The sequence below is a fragment of the Tamandua tetradactyla genome, chromosome 11, assembly GCF_023851605.1.
Source record: "Tamandua tetradactyla isolate mTamTet1 chromosome 11, mTamTet1.pri, whole genome shotgun sequence".
Taxonomy (NCBI): Eukaryota; Metazoa; Chordata; class Mammalia; order Pilosa; family Myrmecophagidae; genus Tamandua; species Tamandua tetradactyla.
The window spans coordinates 25,429,324-25,446,435 of NC_135337.1; the positions used below are offsets into that span (position 1 = coordinate 25,429,324).

The 17,112-nt window shown below is 39.1% G+C and overlaps 1 protein-coding gene and 1 long non-coding RNA gene across 2 annotated transcripts in view; one reads left to right on the top strand and one right to left on the bottom strand.

Annotated features, from left to right (window-relative positions):
• Window positions 1–17,112, top strand: part of DPYD (dihydropyrimidine dehydrogenase) — a 961,456-nt gene that overhangs the window by 66,197 nt on the left and 878,147 nt on the right.
• LOC143649984 (uncharacterized) lies at window positions 3,715–8,578 on the bottom strand. The gene is made up of 3 exons (XR_013159289.1): window positions 8,290–8,578; window positions 7,805–8,005; window positions 3,715–5,675 (listed from the first exon to the last, which is right to left on the bottom strand). It is a non-coding gene; the product is annotated as an uncharacterized LOC143649984 (long non-coding RNA).

The following is a 17,112-nucleotide window of genomic DNA, read 5'->3' on the forward strand; positions in this document are numbered from 1 at the left end:
GCAAGCTACAGATAGACCTTGCTACCTAAAATAACCTTGATGATGTTAAGAATTACTGATTGTATATGTAGAATGGAATGATTTCTAAATGTTTTGTTAGTTAATCTTTTTTAATTAATAAAAAAATAAAATAAAATAAACAAAATAAAATAACCTGCCAACCCCCAACCAGGACCATTCCAGCCAATCCTAAAGAACACGTAGCACAATTTATAAGATTCCATAAGGGTTCCAGGAACTAGAGTAACTTTCCAGAAACCTACAACCTCCAGATGGATCACTGGTCCAGAGAAGTCCTGAAACCTAGCCCAGCCTCTCCAGAACATCAGATAGTTCCATCTCCCTATTCCATGTCAGTGACAGACCCTTCCAATGTAAAAAAAATTAGAATTGCCGTAGCCCAGACAACCCCAATGAGAGGTTTGGAAAGATCAAAGTTGATGGTGAAATTACACATAGAAGATAGGACTTAACAAATGAATATGAATGCTGAATCATTAAATTGATATCTCTTTTAGTCTCCAGTATTCTAGAGGAGCTAGAAGTAAAAACCTAAAATTGTGAAATTGTACCCCATGCTGACTGAAGTCTGAAATATGTTCTATTTTTAGCCACTAATTGTGGTGCTGTGCTTGGAAATTTACAGATTTTTTGTATATCTGTTATTGTTCACAAAAAAGAAGGAAGAAAATGTCAATTGTGGTGCTAAAGGAGTATTTAAACCCTCCAGTGTCCTATATTCTGGAGCAGCTAAAAGGGAAAATAGGAGAGGATTGTGGTAGACCATTACAAACTCTGGGATGTGTCCTGTAACCATTTTTTAAGAGTGCTTTGAAAACGATTGCTTTTTTATTTCTTTGCTTTGTATATATGTTATACTATAGAATAAAAAAAGTTTAAAAAGAAAGACTTAGTTGTCAATCTAACAAAACATGTATAGCACTTTTATGCTGACAACTGCACTATGCTGACGAAGGAAATTATAGAAATCTAAATGAAATCAGAAGTTTATTTTGAAATTTTTCTTTACTTTGGAAAATTAAAGGAACCAGAATAGCTAAAATAATTTCGAAAAATAAGCACATATTAGAGGAATCAGTCTACCCAATTTCAAGGCTTATTATGTAGATATACCAGTCAAGATGGTGGTTTATATAGGGAATAAGCACACGTAAGTGAATCAGAACAGAGAACACAGAATAGATCCATACAACGATGCCTAACTGGTATTGACAAAAGGTGCAAAATGAGTGGAACTGCTGGAATAATTGGAAAATCCATAAGCAAAAAACCACGAGTCTCATGCCTTATACAAAAATTAGCTGAAAATGGATCTTGGACATAAATGTCAAGCGTGAACCTATGAAACTTTAGAAAAAAGCATAGAGGAAAATTTGGGGATCTAAGGCTAGACAGAGTTCTTATAGTTGGGACAAGAAACACAATTCATAAAAGGAAAAATTTATAATGGATTGTCCTTTAAATTAAAACTTTTGCTCTTTGAAAGACTCTGTTAAGACTATGAAATGAAAGTTAGAAAGTGGGGAAAATATTGCAAACTACATATCCAACAAAAGACTAGTTCTAGATACTAGTACTCTGAGAAGTCACTGTTAAAAGTCTATCCACTTAGAAAATGGACAAAATACATGAAAAAAATTTTTCACTGAAGACAAATAAGTACGTGAAGAGATGCTGAGCATCGTAAACACTAGATAAATGTGAATTACAACATCAGTGAATTCTCATTACACACTTATCAGAATGGCTAAAGTGAAAAATAATGATAACACAAAATGCTGGCAAGGATTTGGAGAAACTGGAGCATTTATACATTTTATAATGGGAATGTAAAATGGTGTAGCTGTTGTGGAAAATACTTTGAAACTTTCTTGAAAAACCCAAATAAGTGGCTACCATATGGCCCAACCATCACCCTCCTAAGCTTTCATACCCCAAACTTTTGTCCATCCAGAAACCTGTACATGGATATTCATATTATTTATTCATTTATTCATTAGGGCCAAAAACGGGATATAGTCCAGATGCCCTCCAGTGGGTGAATGATTAAACACAGTTATAATTCTACCATGGAATACCACTCAGCAATAAAAAGGAATGAATCTTGATATACGAAATAACCTGGATAATTTCCAGGGAATTTTGCTTAGGAAAGGTGGTGGAGGGAGGAGGGAGGGAGAGAGGGAGGGGGAGGGAGAGAGGGAGGGAGAGGGAGAGGTAGAAGAAGAAGCCAATCCTAAAAATTATACACTGTATAATTATATAACATTCTTGACATTACAAATTATAGAACTGGAGAGCAGATTAGTGGTTGCCAGGTGTAAGGTGGCTGAGGGAACAGGACGGAAGTGTATATAACTATAAAAGGGCAGCATAAGGAATTCTTATGGTGATGAAAATGTTCTGTATCTTGGCTTTCAATGTCTATATCCTGGTTTGTTATTACGTTTTAGTTTTGCAAGGTTTTTTCAATGAGAAAACTAGGTAAAGTTTATCTGAGACCTCTGTATTATATTTTACAACTGCATTGAATCTACACTCATCTCACAATAAAATCTTTAATTAAATCAAGGAGGCTTGGATAATATTTTAAGATTGAAAATAGAAATTATTCTATTATTAAGAGACTAAAAACAAAAAAAATGTATTCCATAAAAACTAATTTTGTGATTTGGTTTGGTATTTTTATACACATAGTCTTGAAAAATATCTATATTTGCAAGGGACTTTTATACTTTTCTAATCAGACTTCCTATTTGATAAAAAACCGTTTGAGGGCAAAAGGTCAACCTATCTTTGCTTGAAAATACCAGTGATAAGGAACTCAGGCACATGGCAAAATGAGGTACACACCAGCTCTGTGTTAGTGAGAAGGTTTGTGAAACTTAAAATCATGCAATGTGCTAATTGAGTAATTAACCCTCACCTAAAATTTGCTCTTTGATGTAAATTAAAAGCCTTAAAGGAGATGGTAGAATATCCTGTTTGATAAAATCTGAAAAATGTAAAGTAGTAAGAGTTCTGGCTTCAAGTAAGAAGTAGAAAATAAGACATAGGAATGAGTCCATGGTTACAGGGTTTTGGGTTTTGGAGGGCCAAGGGAAATTGCAAATACTTTACCTCTGAACTAAATAGCTTAATTTCTATGGTCCCATGCTCCATTGCTATAATCACTTATTTGCATAGAACCTGATTAAATAAAATTATCTGTCAGAGCTGAATGGAAAAACACAACTATTTTGATCAATCTCATTTTACATTCATTTGGGCCCATAATGGTACCCTGTAATCATAATACTTATTTTTCTAGTCTATTCATTCTCCCATATTCCTAAGTAACTGTCTTGTGCCCTCTGTCTTCTCAAATAAAATCTCCTCTCCCATCTCTCCTCTAAACTGAGACCTTTACTTTTTATTTCACTAGAAGTAATCAGAGAACTTGAACTTCTACAAGCTCCTGCAATAGCATCTACCTACCATTGGCACCTGACCCATATATTCTACCTTTGGCCCTGCTACTATCAGTGAACTACCCATGCTCCTACTCATGGCTAATGCCTCTGTTGTGCTCCAGGTCCAATCTGTTATCATGAACATTGCTTTAGTAATTTACCCTCCTTTTTCATGTGTCATCAGGTGTTCCATGTGATCATAACTGTTAGCGTTGCACAAAACAGGGAGGGACAAGGCTGCAAGTCTCTAGGAACATTATGTGGAAACAGAACAAACAGGGGCGGAGGCTCCAAAGTTTCCGGAAGTAAGTTTTTATTTATTCATGGCCATAGGGCTCAGACAAGTTGCCTCTGACAGTCTGAGCCCCGAACAAAATGTTAACATCAGTTGTTATAGACAGGATGACACGTTAAAGACCAGGTAAATGGTTGGCTGGTTTTTAAATCAGGAACGGTGCAAAGCTGGGTTTACAGAAGTAGATGAGCAGTTAGGGGAGGGGTTTCTTTATAGGAATTCTTCTTATCTTGTCCACATGCAGTTTTACTCATTCTTGGGGCAAGCATCCTGTTTCCGTATACTGCTGACTGCTCAGAGGAATTTGGGGAATTTTTGAAGAGGAGGTAGTTTAAACGTCCAAGGAGCGGTGAGGGGCCCGCCTGCTGCAAGGGGTCTGCTTGCTACATTTCCCCTCTTCGATGCTCATCCCGACTTAGAAGAAGGGGTTATAATATCACCTACATTTCATCCTTTTCTTGTTGCAGGTGTTGGTATGTCCCAATTTGAGCTGGGTGTGGGAAACTAGGTAGCCATGCAGGGTTTAGGCCCCTGCAAAGTTGGGGAGGGGTGCGTGTCTGTGCCCCATCTCTGTTGGCCCCAAATTTTCTTCTGATTGCCCCTTTGCAACTATGTCTGTCTTAGGTTGTTCATTCCCTGAGGAATCTTACCTATTTTTGGCTAACCAGTCATCCTCTGGGGCCAAGCAGGTGATGTGAGGTGTGCAAGTGAGGGAGAGGCAGTGCCCCCTGAGAGGGTCCGATCTGTTTCCTCGAGAGCCTATGCCCCTGGCTTCCATGCCCAGCACCTGCCTTGGGATTTCCTTACCTGCCGGCAGGGCCCCAGTTCTGGTCACATGTTTTAGGGAACCTAGTTATTTTATTTTATTTTTTTCCTTCAGTGAGGGCCCAACTCATAGCTTTGGGCAAAAAACAAATGGCATGGCAGCAGCTCCCAGGAGGCCTCGCCTCAGCACAGCCAAGAGCTCCCCACTGATCTCATCTGCATAACACTACCAGGGGGACTGTACCCGGAAAGGTGTCGGATTTGGGGAGGGTAACACTGTACATGTGTTGAGGGTCAAGTGGACTTGGGAACTGCTTCCTTTTTTAGGGGTTTTGGTGATAGCCTTGCTACCCTAGAGTAGCGAAAACATCACTGCTGAACCTGGCAAGGTGGGATTATAGCATACTGGGGGGCTTTCCTTTAGGGTACACAGAATAATGCAAGTCTGAGAACTGCCCTGGGATGAATACTGGTCATAGTTTTCACCTTTTTCCCAGCATAGGTGGTCTTGAGGCGTGCCTGGCATGCGTCGTTCCCCTTGGAAGGGCTTATGACCGTGCCGAGCAGAAACAGAGCAGTGAGGCGCATGGTGCTGGCTATGGGGAGGGCCACCACATGAACATACAATTAGCCTCAGGGAAGGAATGGAGACTGTGTGTCATTCTGGGCAGCGGCTAGGAAGGGGGAAGAGCCACCAAATTAGAGTAAAGCTGGTTTGGGGGAAGAACTCCAGGTGACCTGTTTCCAGGAGGGCTAAAACTACTAAACGAAAGGCAAATGCAAAGAGGAAGAAAAGACAATTAGTCCACAGACTCGCAGGCTGGGACGTCCATGTGTCGATTCCGTAATCTTCAGCTGTGCATAGATCAGTCAGCTGCTGGGGTAACTGAGGCAGGGCTTGGAGGACTCCTGAGGCTTTGCTGTGCATTGACTAGCTGCTTCTGTGAGCTAGAGCAGGTTACAATGGTCATTTAGGCCTCAGTTGTGGGCTGGTCAGCTGATCTTGGCTGTGATGGAGAAGGGCGCAGTGGCTTCCAGAGAATGATGCGTGTTGGGTGTTGGGTCGTCTGCAGTGGCCCTCTTGACCTGAGAGTGATGAATTCACGGGACAATCTCCATGACTCTGGCAGCTGTTGGGGTTACTAAAACAACACGGTAAGGACCTCTCCACTGAGGATGAAGGGTGGCTTATTTTTTTTTTTTTTCTAGTCTTTTACCCACACCAGGTCCCCTGGCTCAACCTCATGTAAGGAAGGGTATATGCTAAAGGGTTCGGATGCTGCTTTCAACACCTTTCCTTTTAGTTCACCTAAAACTTTTCCTAACTTTGACCATGATTTTCTTTTCCACAAACTTTTGGCAACTTACTATATTTGTTCAGGCTTTGTCTTACGTTTTTCTCATTTTGTAACAACTACTTATTTTATCTTAGGACAAAACTACTTTTTTTTTTCCTTTTAGTAAAAACACATCCTTTATATCCTTCATACTTAGGTCGTTACTTCAAACAAACATTTCACCACATGCATTTACCATCAAAATCACCTTTTCCCCAACATAGGTGGTCTTGAGACATGCCTGGCATGCGTTGTTCCCCTTGGAAGGGCTTATGACCATGCCGAATAATGTTAAATCCTTGAAATGCTTTAGTCAATGCATATTTGAAATAGCAATATACAATTTTTTTTAACAAGAATTAATGGCACATATCAAGACTTTTTAAAAAAAAACTGTAAAGATAAACCTTGCAAGCAAGGAGTTTCTCAATATTAAGCAGCTTCCCCAGTTTAAAAATATGAAACATAAAACCAAAGGGGAGCCACGAATTTGGAGTCAAAGATAATGGAGTTTGGCCTAATCCCTTTGTCTAGAAGAAAGGGACTAAATGAGCGTACAGGGGTGCCAAGGGAGCTGGACGCAGGCCTTCTGCCTTGCTGGAAATAGGTGCAGTGTTCACTCACTCAGCCCCTGCAGCAGCGATTTTGACCATCCAGGTAATGAAAGGCGCACCCATTTTCTAAGTAAAATGCCTAAGAATATCAGTTTTTTTTTGTTTTTTTAATAGTGGTTTTGAAAGTAACTTGATTGCCCTGTTTCTCTTCTTTTTGTCTTTGTATTGGGCCAGCTCCTATTTTTTGGAGGATATTTACTATTTTTTTTTCTGACAAACTTTCTCATCTAAAATATTCCCTTATTTTCCATCATCTGCCTCATCCCACATGTCACCATCCCACTTATCAGGGTCCCAATCAGCAGTGGCAGTGCTAGTACCATATGTTCTTTCTCTTTGTTCACTTTACCTCATCTCTTTTAAATTTTTTTATTGGGCCACTTGGGCTGTGGCCCTCTCAGCTACTGACTGATGGTTACAAATTTGATTCTCCAAAACAAAATTTTGATTCTGCAGCATGGACAGTTTTTCCTGTAATTCTACCAATTCCTTTTCGTAATTCATTTTTTTCAGAGATTGCTTGATCTCTTTGTTTCCACATTTTTCTATATTCCATTAACAGAGCCCATCCTCTTCTACACACTCCAATCATTTCATTCCTTTTCCTAATGGAATGGTTTCTAGACACAGAGCAACCTGAATAGTCTCTCCCTGTTTAATTCTATTCCCCCAATCTTCACAGGGCCCTGTGTTTTGCCCATTCCTTTGCAAGTGAGGAATAAGGTAAATCATCCCCTCTTGAGATTCTTTGGTTTTTTCACTTTGAGCATAGAAGATTTTTTCAAAAATGACATTATCTCCTAATCTTTGTCCGAGGTTTATGGCCCACTTTTAATCTATCTCAAGTAAATCTTGAAGAGGGTTTACTGACTTAAAAATTCCAAATGTCTTATAACATTAGAAAGTAAAACCAGGGAGACAAAACATTTAAATCCAAAACCTTCCATGTACAAAAAGGACAAGAAACTGGCAACTTTAAACTTCTCAAGAATGGTCCTAATAATGGATTGCAACATTCAGAAGAACACAGTCCATATTTTCTACACAAATTTTCTAAAGGTTGTCTTACTGACCTTTACCATTATGAAGCCAAGCTGAAATGAGAATCCTGCTCACAGCCCCAATTTTGTTGCACTAAAGACAGCATGATATCTGTGGCCATTTGATTTAGAGGTTTGGATTTGTGGACAACACAGACTCCAGTGATATTAAAACAGATTTCATTAGTAATTAAATAAATTAATTAAAGTAATTAAAGAAAATAATTAAAAGATAGTGTGTTAGTTAGATTCAGTTGTCAACTTGGCCAGGTGAGCATACCTAGTCTTGTTGCTGCGGACATAAGCCAACGGTACGTGAACCTCATCTATTGCCAATTACATCTGCAGTCAGCTAGGAGGCGTGTCTGCTGCAATGAGTGACGTTTGACTTAATTGGCTGGTGCTTAAATGAGAGACCGCAACGTAGCACAGCCTAGCAGCTTGGCATTCCTCATTTCAGCACTTGCAGCTCAGCCCAGGCCTTTGGAGATGGAGAAAAAAATCACCCCGGGGAAAGTTGTTGGAACCCAAGGGCCTGGAGAGAAGACCAGCAGAGACCATCCTGTGCCTTCCACGTAAGAAAGAACCTCAGTGGAAAGTTAGCTGCCTTTCCTCTGAAGAACCAACAAAATAAATCCCCTTTTATTAAAAGCCAATCCGTCTCTGGTGTGTTGCATTCTGGCAGCTAGCAAACCAGAACAGATAGTAATTAAGAATCTTCAAAATAAAGCCAAGTTACATCACCAGATAAGATGGCACCAATACCTGAAGAGAAGTGCTGGAGAGTTTCAGAAGCAGCATTTTAACTCTCATTAGTAAAAATCCACAGCAATCTTGGGGACAGCATTCAGAGTCTCTTTAGTTAAGATCTGTAGCAGAGCATAAGATTCTTATGAGGTGCTCTCTCTATCTCATAAGATTCTTTTCTCTTTTCTCCTCCTTAATTTCTCCTCTTTCTTTCTCTAACTGCTTGCATGCAGTTTTTTTTAAAGCATCTCATCACATAATAGTGGCCAAATTCCAATTAGCTTATGTGACTGGGCCCAGTTTGGTCCTCTGGGAACTGGCTAGGGACCAAGAGGAGCTTCCTGGGACCTAGATATCTTAATTAAAGAACACCTCCTTCTGAGAGGACAGCCAGTCCTCCTAGCTGGAGCGCACATTTCAACTGTTTCTTACCAAGGTCACACAATGGTAACATCAGTTGTACAGAACAGACTCTCTTAATGAGATAAATTTTAAAACCCCTACACAGATGTTCTCCTCTTACTCTGAAATGTGAAAATTTTAATTTATAAGACAGAATAATGATAAGTCATAATACAAGAGAATTTCTTTTTATCCTCCCCCGAAGTGGTCCATTTTAATTCGTAGTTTCCTAAGTCAGCCAGGGGTCAGCTTGACTCCCCAATCATCAATAAAATCTTTCTTTAAGTTAGACATCATGCACCGCAATGGTGTCTTACTGACTTCCCCTCCCATATCAGTGGCGCCACAATTAGGGAGAGGCTTACAGACAAACAGCAAAGGGTTTTGAACAAACTGTGCTTTGGAGGTCTGGTTGCTCCCCTAGTTGGGACGTTGGGTGCTTCTTGGCTTTAGTAGTCCGGTATAAACCCCCAGCCAGCCCCCGTTTCGGGGTTGCCCACCCTGAGCCGTATGAGGATCACCATGAACTTGCAGAATTCAAACTCACTCGTGGCCTGGTGCACGGCCCCTGTGGCTCAGGACTTCCTTTCATTCACATGATAACATGCACACACTCCAACACCCCTCCTGCACTGCCCTTCCCAGAACCGAACCTGAAGACTTCTGTTTCCCCTGGTCAACCAACTGAAGATGAGTACTCTGAGAGTCTCTGGGAGGTGATTAGCCTCCCCTTACACTCAGGCTCCCCTAGCCTTTTATGAATGGGCTGAAACGATGCACCCGTGCGCTTACCAGTCTGATGAGCAGTGCTCCCAGAATCCTGGTTCCGGAAACCGTCCTGGATCTGTCATCGCTCTGGCGGTGACGGGCACCCCACCCTGGGAGGTCAGGAATCCAAAAGACAGGAGAAAGCCCTGTTGCCGGCACTGAATTCCATCGGGTCTCCATCTGGGCGACCCTGTTGCCATGGGCGAGGGAGGTGAAAATATCACTAGCCTCTCGATCCCAGACGAGCTCTCGGAAATGTTGTGCAAAACCGGGGACAAGGCTGCAACTCTTGGAACGTTACGCAGAAACAGAACAAACCTGAGCTGATGCTCTGAAGTTTCAGAAAGTAGGTTTTTATTCATCTATGGCTGTAGGGCTCAGCAGAGTAGCCTCTGAAAGTCTGAGCCCTGAATGAAAGGTTAACATCAGTTTTTATAGACAGGATAACATGTTGAAGATAAGGGAAATGATTGGCTGGTTTAAGTTGGGAAGGGCATGAAGCTGGGTCTACAGAAGCAGATGAGTGGTTAGGGACAGGGTTTCTTTACAGTCATTTGTCTTATCTTGCCTACACACAATTTTACCTGTTCTTGGGGCAAGCATCCCATTTACATGTAGCTCTGACTGCTCAGAGGAATTTGGGGAATTTTTAAAGAGGAGGTAGTTTAAATGTGCAAGGAGGGGTGAGGGACCTGCCTGCTGCCAAGGAGCCTGCTTGCTACATTAGCATACAAATTGCTGCCATATCCTCTATCTCAAAAATATACACACACATTGTTTTAACATTCCCTCTTCAGATTCTATTACACTTCCTGCAAAACTCTTCAACATAATTGCATATATTTGCTGTCTTCAAGTGAAAATAGTAAACCCACTCTGATTAGACTTTCTCCAAAAGTCCACTTAAATTGCTTTTGTCAAGGACACCATTGCAAGGGCTACTGTCCTGCCGTACCCAGATCTTTTTAATTGGGTCAGCGCACCCAGCATCCAGCTGTTGACTGTCAGCTGAGGAAGACTCACAGCTTTCTACTTCCCCAAAGAGATAATCCTGAAGAATTTCTCTTGCATGGGGTAAGGTACCACCCCTGGAAAGTTATGTATTTCCCATCTCCCAGGGTGTACAGCCAAAGATTCATTAAATAGGGCTTCAAAAGACCAGCCCTCTTGCCTCAAGGTAGGGGCAAGTCTAATACTAGATATTACTACTGACCGAATCCTTGCATAGTATTTCCCTACTCTGCTTTACCCCTTCTGAACTGGTGTTTCCTGAAGCGCATTCACTCCATAAATCAAATATATTCAAATCCCTGTCTCAAATTTTGTTTCTCAGGAAAATGAACTTCTGATTGCTAAATTAAGAATCAAACCTTGTCCCTCATTTTACTCAGCCTTTCAGTAGCACTTGATACAGCCAATCTCGATCTCCTTAAAGCACTTTCTACACTTGGCGTCCAGGACACCAAACTTTCTTCTTAGCTCATTTGCCTCTCCTTTTTTTTTTGGTTATTCCTCATCTCCTCATCCCTAAATATTGGAATGCCCAGGGCTTGGGCTTAGTCCTTAGATATCGAGCTTTTTTTCTTGTTTTAATACTCAATATATTAGTGACCTCATTCTACTGCTTTACTTTAAATACTTCTCTATAGATAGATGACGCGTACATTTGTATCTCTAGTGTGGAATACTCCCTTGAATTCTATACCACTATGACCAGGTGCCTACTGGACATCTCCACGTAAATGTCTAAAAGGCACCCAAGCTCAATAAATTGTTAATCCAAATTATGATCTTGTTTCCAAAACCTGTTCTTCCTAGAGACTTCTCCATCCATTTTTTCACTGTCCTCAAAGAAAATATTAAAGTGTCCCTGATTTCTTTATTTCCTTCACACCCCATATCTCATCAAACATTCCTTTTGGATATATCTTCAAAATGCATTCAGAATCTGACTACCACTCACCCCTTTACTACTCACTACCATCCTTTCTAAGCCACTACCATTGTCTCTAATCTGGAGTATTGTGATAGCCTAAATATGAGTCTCTGTGTTTATGCTCTCTCCAAGGACTCTATTCTCAATAATATATCTGAGGACAGGCCACTGTGGCTCAGCAGGCAGAGTTCTTGCCTGCCATGCCGGAGACCTGGGTTCGATTCCCGCTGCCTGCCCATGCAAAAAAAAAAAAAAAAATACATCTGAGATGTCCTTTTAAAATTCCTGTGCTCAGCATCTTTCGGTGTTTTTCATCTCATTTAGAGTTAAAACAAGAATCCTCACAAAACTGTCAGATCTGGTTCCCTGCTCACTCTTTGACATCCTCTAGGATTCACCATTCCTTGCTCTGCTACAGACAACTGGTTTCGTTGCAGTTCCTGAGTAAGAGAACATACACTCTTAGACTTTCTTTTCTACCTAGAACTCTCTTTCCCAGGTACATAGGTAGCTACCCCACTTCCTTTAGGTCTTTACACAATTGTTACATCAGAAAGGCCTTCTCTAGCTGCCCTATTTAAAACTATAAATCCATCCCCCCCACCTAGATATCCTTAGCCTTCCTGTTTAAGATTTATTCAAAGCCTTCATCACCGGAATAATCTATATTTCACTCATTAATTTATTTATTGTATGTCTTTTACCACTAGAATGTTAAGTCCAGGAGGACATGAATATTTTTGTGTTTTCTTCGTTAGCTGTGTCCTTAGCTTGTTTAGCAGTGCCTGGCACATTGTGGATACTCATTAAATATCCTTTGAATGAATACATAAATGAATGAATGGCATCCTTCTTTTACATATTCTTTATATAAACTAGACATAAGGATTGCGTATTTTCTTGTATAATGCTTTGCAGTTTCCAGAGTGATTTTGAATAATGCATTTGATTTTTATAATGATGCCTACAGACAACTCAAATTTGTTTCTTAATTTTATTTACTGTTGAAGAAGACCAGACTGAAAAATGATTTGCTTGAGCTCTTTAAAATTAATAAATGTCATAGCCAGATCTAGAATTCTGGTCATCTGGATCTAGCATGTTTTTCCAGTCCAGTCATCTCACTTCCTTAGAAGAGACAAATGAGATTATGAGAATCAAATACATCCAAATTAAGGAAAATGTGTATTGTAATGATTGTCACATTAATGGCCAATAATCGCACATCATTTTTGAAGAAATCCAAAGTGGCCAATTTTTGACAACTCTCTGACTTACAAACATAAAGGTTTTATTTATTTTTTGTTTGAATTTAGTTTTAAGATTTATTATTTTCATTTGAATCAGATAATCACTGACTTATCATTCTGCATCAGAGTTGTGGGTTTCTTGGAAGTTTTTCTTAAGCCATTATAAATTTCTCTTTCCCTCCTTCTGTCTCTTCTCCTTCCCTTCCTCCCTTCCTCTTTCTGTTTATTACTTTATTCCTTTTTTCTTTCCATTTCTTAGGTGCCTCAAGTATCCCATATGTCAGGAACTGCATTGAATGCAACTCAAAAAAGAACAAAGCCTGCAAAATAAGTAGTCTAATATCAAAGTAGATAAAAATTTGATTTTAGTAAATCAGCTGTTAGCTTCTTGAAAAATAGGCATTCATTTGACCCATAAAATTGTCCTAAGAATGGCATTTCTGAATTTTTTTGCCCAGGAATTTCTTCACTTGGCAGTTTAATACCATTCTAGTGCTAATTGGAAATTCTGAATTCAGTGGGGGGTTTAATCTAGCAAATGTGTTTATCCTGGTTAATGAAGCATGAAGCAGTCATTCCTGGTCTATTTTAAGCAGGTGTTCCATAACTGCTGTTTATTTTTGCCATTTTGAAATGTTGAACTGTCCTAATTACATAAATATTTTGTACTCATTTTTTTCCATTAGTGATTTCTGAAGATCATAAAATATTACAAGTAAGAAAACTAATCCTGGGTGAAATGATAAGAAAAAACAAAAAAGCCAATTATTAGATATATTTTATGAATTTTTGCTAATTCATTCTAAAACAAGGCACATAATAGGTGCTCACAAATAAGAACAAACCATAATGTATACTAATAATTTGTTTCCTACAGTCATGTATCTACGTGGGCTTTAAGAAATGTCATATAAGTCTCAGAATCACCCCATGAGGCAGGTACTATGTGTTATCTCCATTTATAGATGAGGTACTGAGGCCCAGGGAAGCTTAAGAAACTTGTCCAAAGATCTACAACTAAATGATAGATCTAGAGGTTCAACTCATACAGTCTGATACCAGAGCCCTTTAAGTTGGATGTTTAGAAGCAAGTAAATGAAAATAAATATGACCTTTTTACATGATGATAATGAAAATAATTAAGTTATATATTAGTTTTGGTAGATCACTTATTTTTTTCTTGCATGAGTTTTATAATCTCAGTCACTCATTAGTCTATTTTCTGTTTTCAGTGGGCTAGGCATTGTGCCGCCTATCCCATTGGGTTAAAGATGAATAAGGTATAGCCTTGCCAAGAAATTCTTACACTCTTCTGAAGAAGACAGAATTATCAATAACTAATAGTAGCAATTTTTTGAAGGAAAGAAGCATGAGGGAGTTCTAATTATCAAGGTGAGTTGATCATATTTGCCTCTAGCTGAATTAATACAGCTTTTAGTGTGAAAGATGGATTTAAAGGAGAAGATGGGAGGCAAGGATATTGGGACTTGGGTTGAAGGCTGGCAGAGAAATGATGACCAGGGGCACTGGTTGTGTGAGAAAGAGAATGAACTTGAATATATTTAGGAGATAAAATAAATATGACTTTGCAGTTGACTTGATGTGTGTATTTAGTTTTTTATAAGGTATACTGAGGGTAAATAATGAATTTGGTGCTGTATCTTTTGAGTTTCTTCTGACTGTGGAGCTCAGTAAATGAGTCAGAGATAGATATAAAGACTTAAAGATTCAAAAGATTATTTGTGAGTCATTAAAAGCCTGTGGACAGTGTTTTGCAAGAAGAGAATGTCCAGTGGGAAGAGGATGGAGGTTAGACTTCTGGAATTAGGTCAAGGATTAGGGAGAGGCTAGTGAGGTATTTGCCTTAAGTGTAAGAGGTAAGAGGGCACTCAAAGACTAAGTAATCAAGATAAATAATAAAAAGTACATAAAAAGATGTACATAGGAATACACGTTTTTTCTTTCCTCAGGTTTCAGAATGACTCACCATGGCTTGGAAAGGACAGGCTGAGGATGAGAATTTAGTTAAAAAGCACTGCCAAAGGTGGTATATGAATCAGAAGAGCATAGTGGTAGAGTTCCTATAAGGAAGAAGAGGGCAAAGTATTCTTCCTCGATTGTTTGATTTCTTGTGTTCCAAATATTATTAATTTTGTATTTTGGAATTTATTCTTATGGTTTTTTTTCTGTCTGCTGGTTAATTTTTCTTTCTCTGATTTGCATGACTAGTAAGGGATGAAATACACTTAGTTTAAAAATTTGCTAATCTGTTAATCTCATTCTGTACAAGAAAGCTGAATCACTCTTGCTAGAATGCACAGTACTTGGATCTGTTAAATTAGATATAGAATGCAGGACCCAATAGTCATACTTAACAAATTCACAGTATATATCCTATTTTTAAGTTCTAAAGAAAACAAACTCCTGACCAGATTCACAGTATGAAAGCAATTCCTGTTCCACCCTTGCTGCTCCTTAAACCATATTTTAAAACAATGTCTCAAGCTTGAGCTTGCTTTTGTGATTGCTGAGAATAGTTTTCTTCCAAAAATAGACTCAATGCCTGGAAGAGTTTCTGAAAATAAAAAGTCAAGACCAAGATTCTTTGAAATTTAATATTTCTTCAATAGGTAAAAATGCAGTTTACCTAGAGATTACAAATACTGGACATCTAATCTTTATTTCCTTATGAATGAACTTAATCTCTATTTTGAGCCTCTGGTAGTGGAAACTTAGTCTTCCTCACTTTTGTTCTTCTTCTTTTCTTGCTTACCCCCCACCTGTTTGTTTCTCTGGACTGAAATTTGAATCCCAGATGGTTTGGACAAGGTAAGGTAGGTGAGGTGAGAGCTGATTCATCATGCCTCCTTTCCATAATAGCAAATCTGGAGCTTCGGAGTCAGCCTTCAGGTCCCTCATGTCTCTCCTACTTCGATGCCACTCCTGAACACATGGCAGTTATTCTGATGTCAAACTCAACACTAGGGCTTGGAAAACTTCATGTTTCAGTCACCCTTCCTAAGCTTCTATCTAGTTACAAAGATATGGACTCGATATCTCATAATCTTTATAAGCCTGGTTGCTATTTGCCAGCTACATGGATTAGCCTTAGGAGCTGGATAGATCCTCTTTCTGAGGGAGCTACTAATATTTGTGGGCCCTTCCTTCCCCTTTAGATTCTCTTCCTGTCTTTCCATACTTTAAGTATTTATTTAGTCTATTGATCAATGGATGATCACCTTCCATCAACCTTCTAGCTGTCGCTTAAATGGAGGTGGGGCTTTGGGGAGATGGGGAATGGGTTATATATTCCTATTTTGGGGTGAAAGAAATTGCAGAAAAGATGTTGAGAATAGGCAAGGCCACACCAGTACCATATTGTAAAGCTGGGATGGCACTTGCACAAACCTGAGAGTGAGTTTCTTTCAATTTTGTACCATAAGCATCTCACTCACCTCATCCTATTACTGTCCCTGGAAACAGCTGCCAACCAAAGTGCTTCCACTGTCCTGGAGGTCCCAGCCAGCCACAGAATCCAGGCTTACCTCCAGGGCTGTTTAAACTTGGGCAGCAACTACTTCCAGGTGGTGCCAAAACACAGCAGGACCCAGATGGATTTGGATGACTCAGGTGGCCCCACAGCTCATGGCTGGCAGCTTGGACTTCCCTGGTCATTACATTAAGTTCCCATTAACACTCCTACAGTTATACATTATTGGATTTTTGGAACTGTTTATCTGGTGCGGTGTTATAGTTTATGTTTTAACAACTGTTACTCTGATACATTTGTTGAAAACATTGTAATGAGATTTTTAAAAGTTTGTTTAAAGTATATTTTGTGTAATCTTTACTGGACATTCTCTTCCCTCCTTCTAAGAAATGTTACCCTCTTAGGAGTTGTCTCTCTATAAATTAGGTAATTAATTTTATTTGTTTATATGTCCAAGGTGTGTTGTTTGCTTTAGGATAAACATTAACTAGCAGAAACCATTTAACCTATTAAAGTAAATGCAATTTTAAAAGCTCAGTAGAGGGAAAATATACTCTGAAATGTGACCACCTAAAAAACCTGCCATGGAGTATAAAGCCTTACTAATAAGAATAATGAGTTTAAAACTTTGACTCGTGGGCCTTTAAACATATATAGATCTCATTTAAAAATTCATGGTATTTATTTTAATAATTCTATGATCAAATTGAAATAGTTTATTGATATTATTAAGTAGTCCTCAAAATACATAAATGTTCTTATACTTACAAATAATTTTTACTCATAGAGGATCTTCCAGTACTTTATGCTTGAGTGATCAAGTATTACTTTTGATCTAGAAATCTTTCAATGTCCAAACATGCTCTGATTAAAAACTGGGGATATCTGGAAACTGCATGCACTCTTCTTGTCTATAATGCTGCTAAAATGCATTAAGCGTCCCCAACCAAGTGAGAAGCTACCTAGTACATTTTTTTCTAGTTGTGTTATCATTA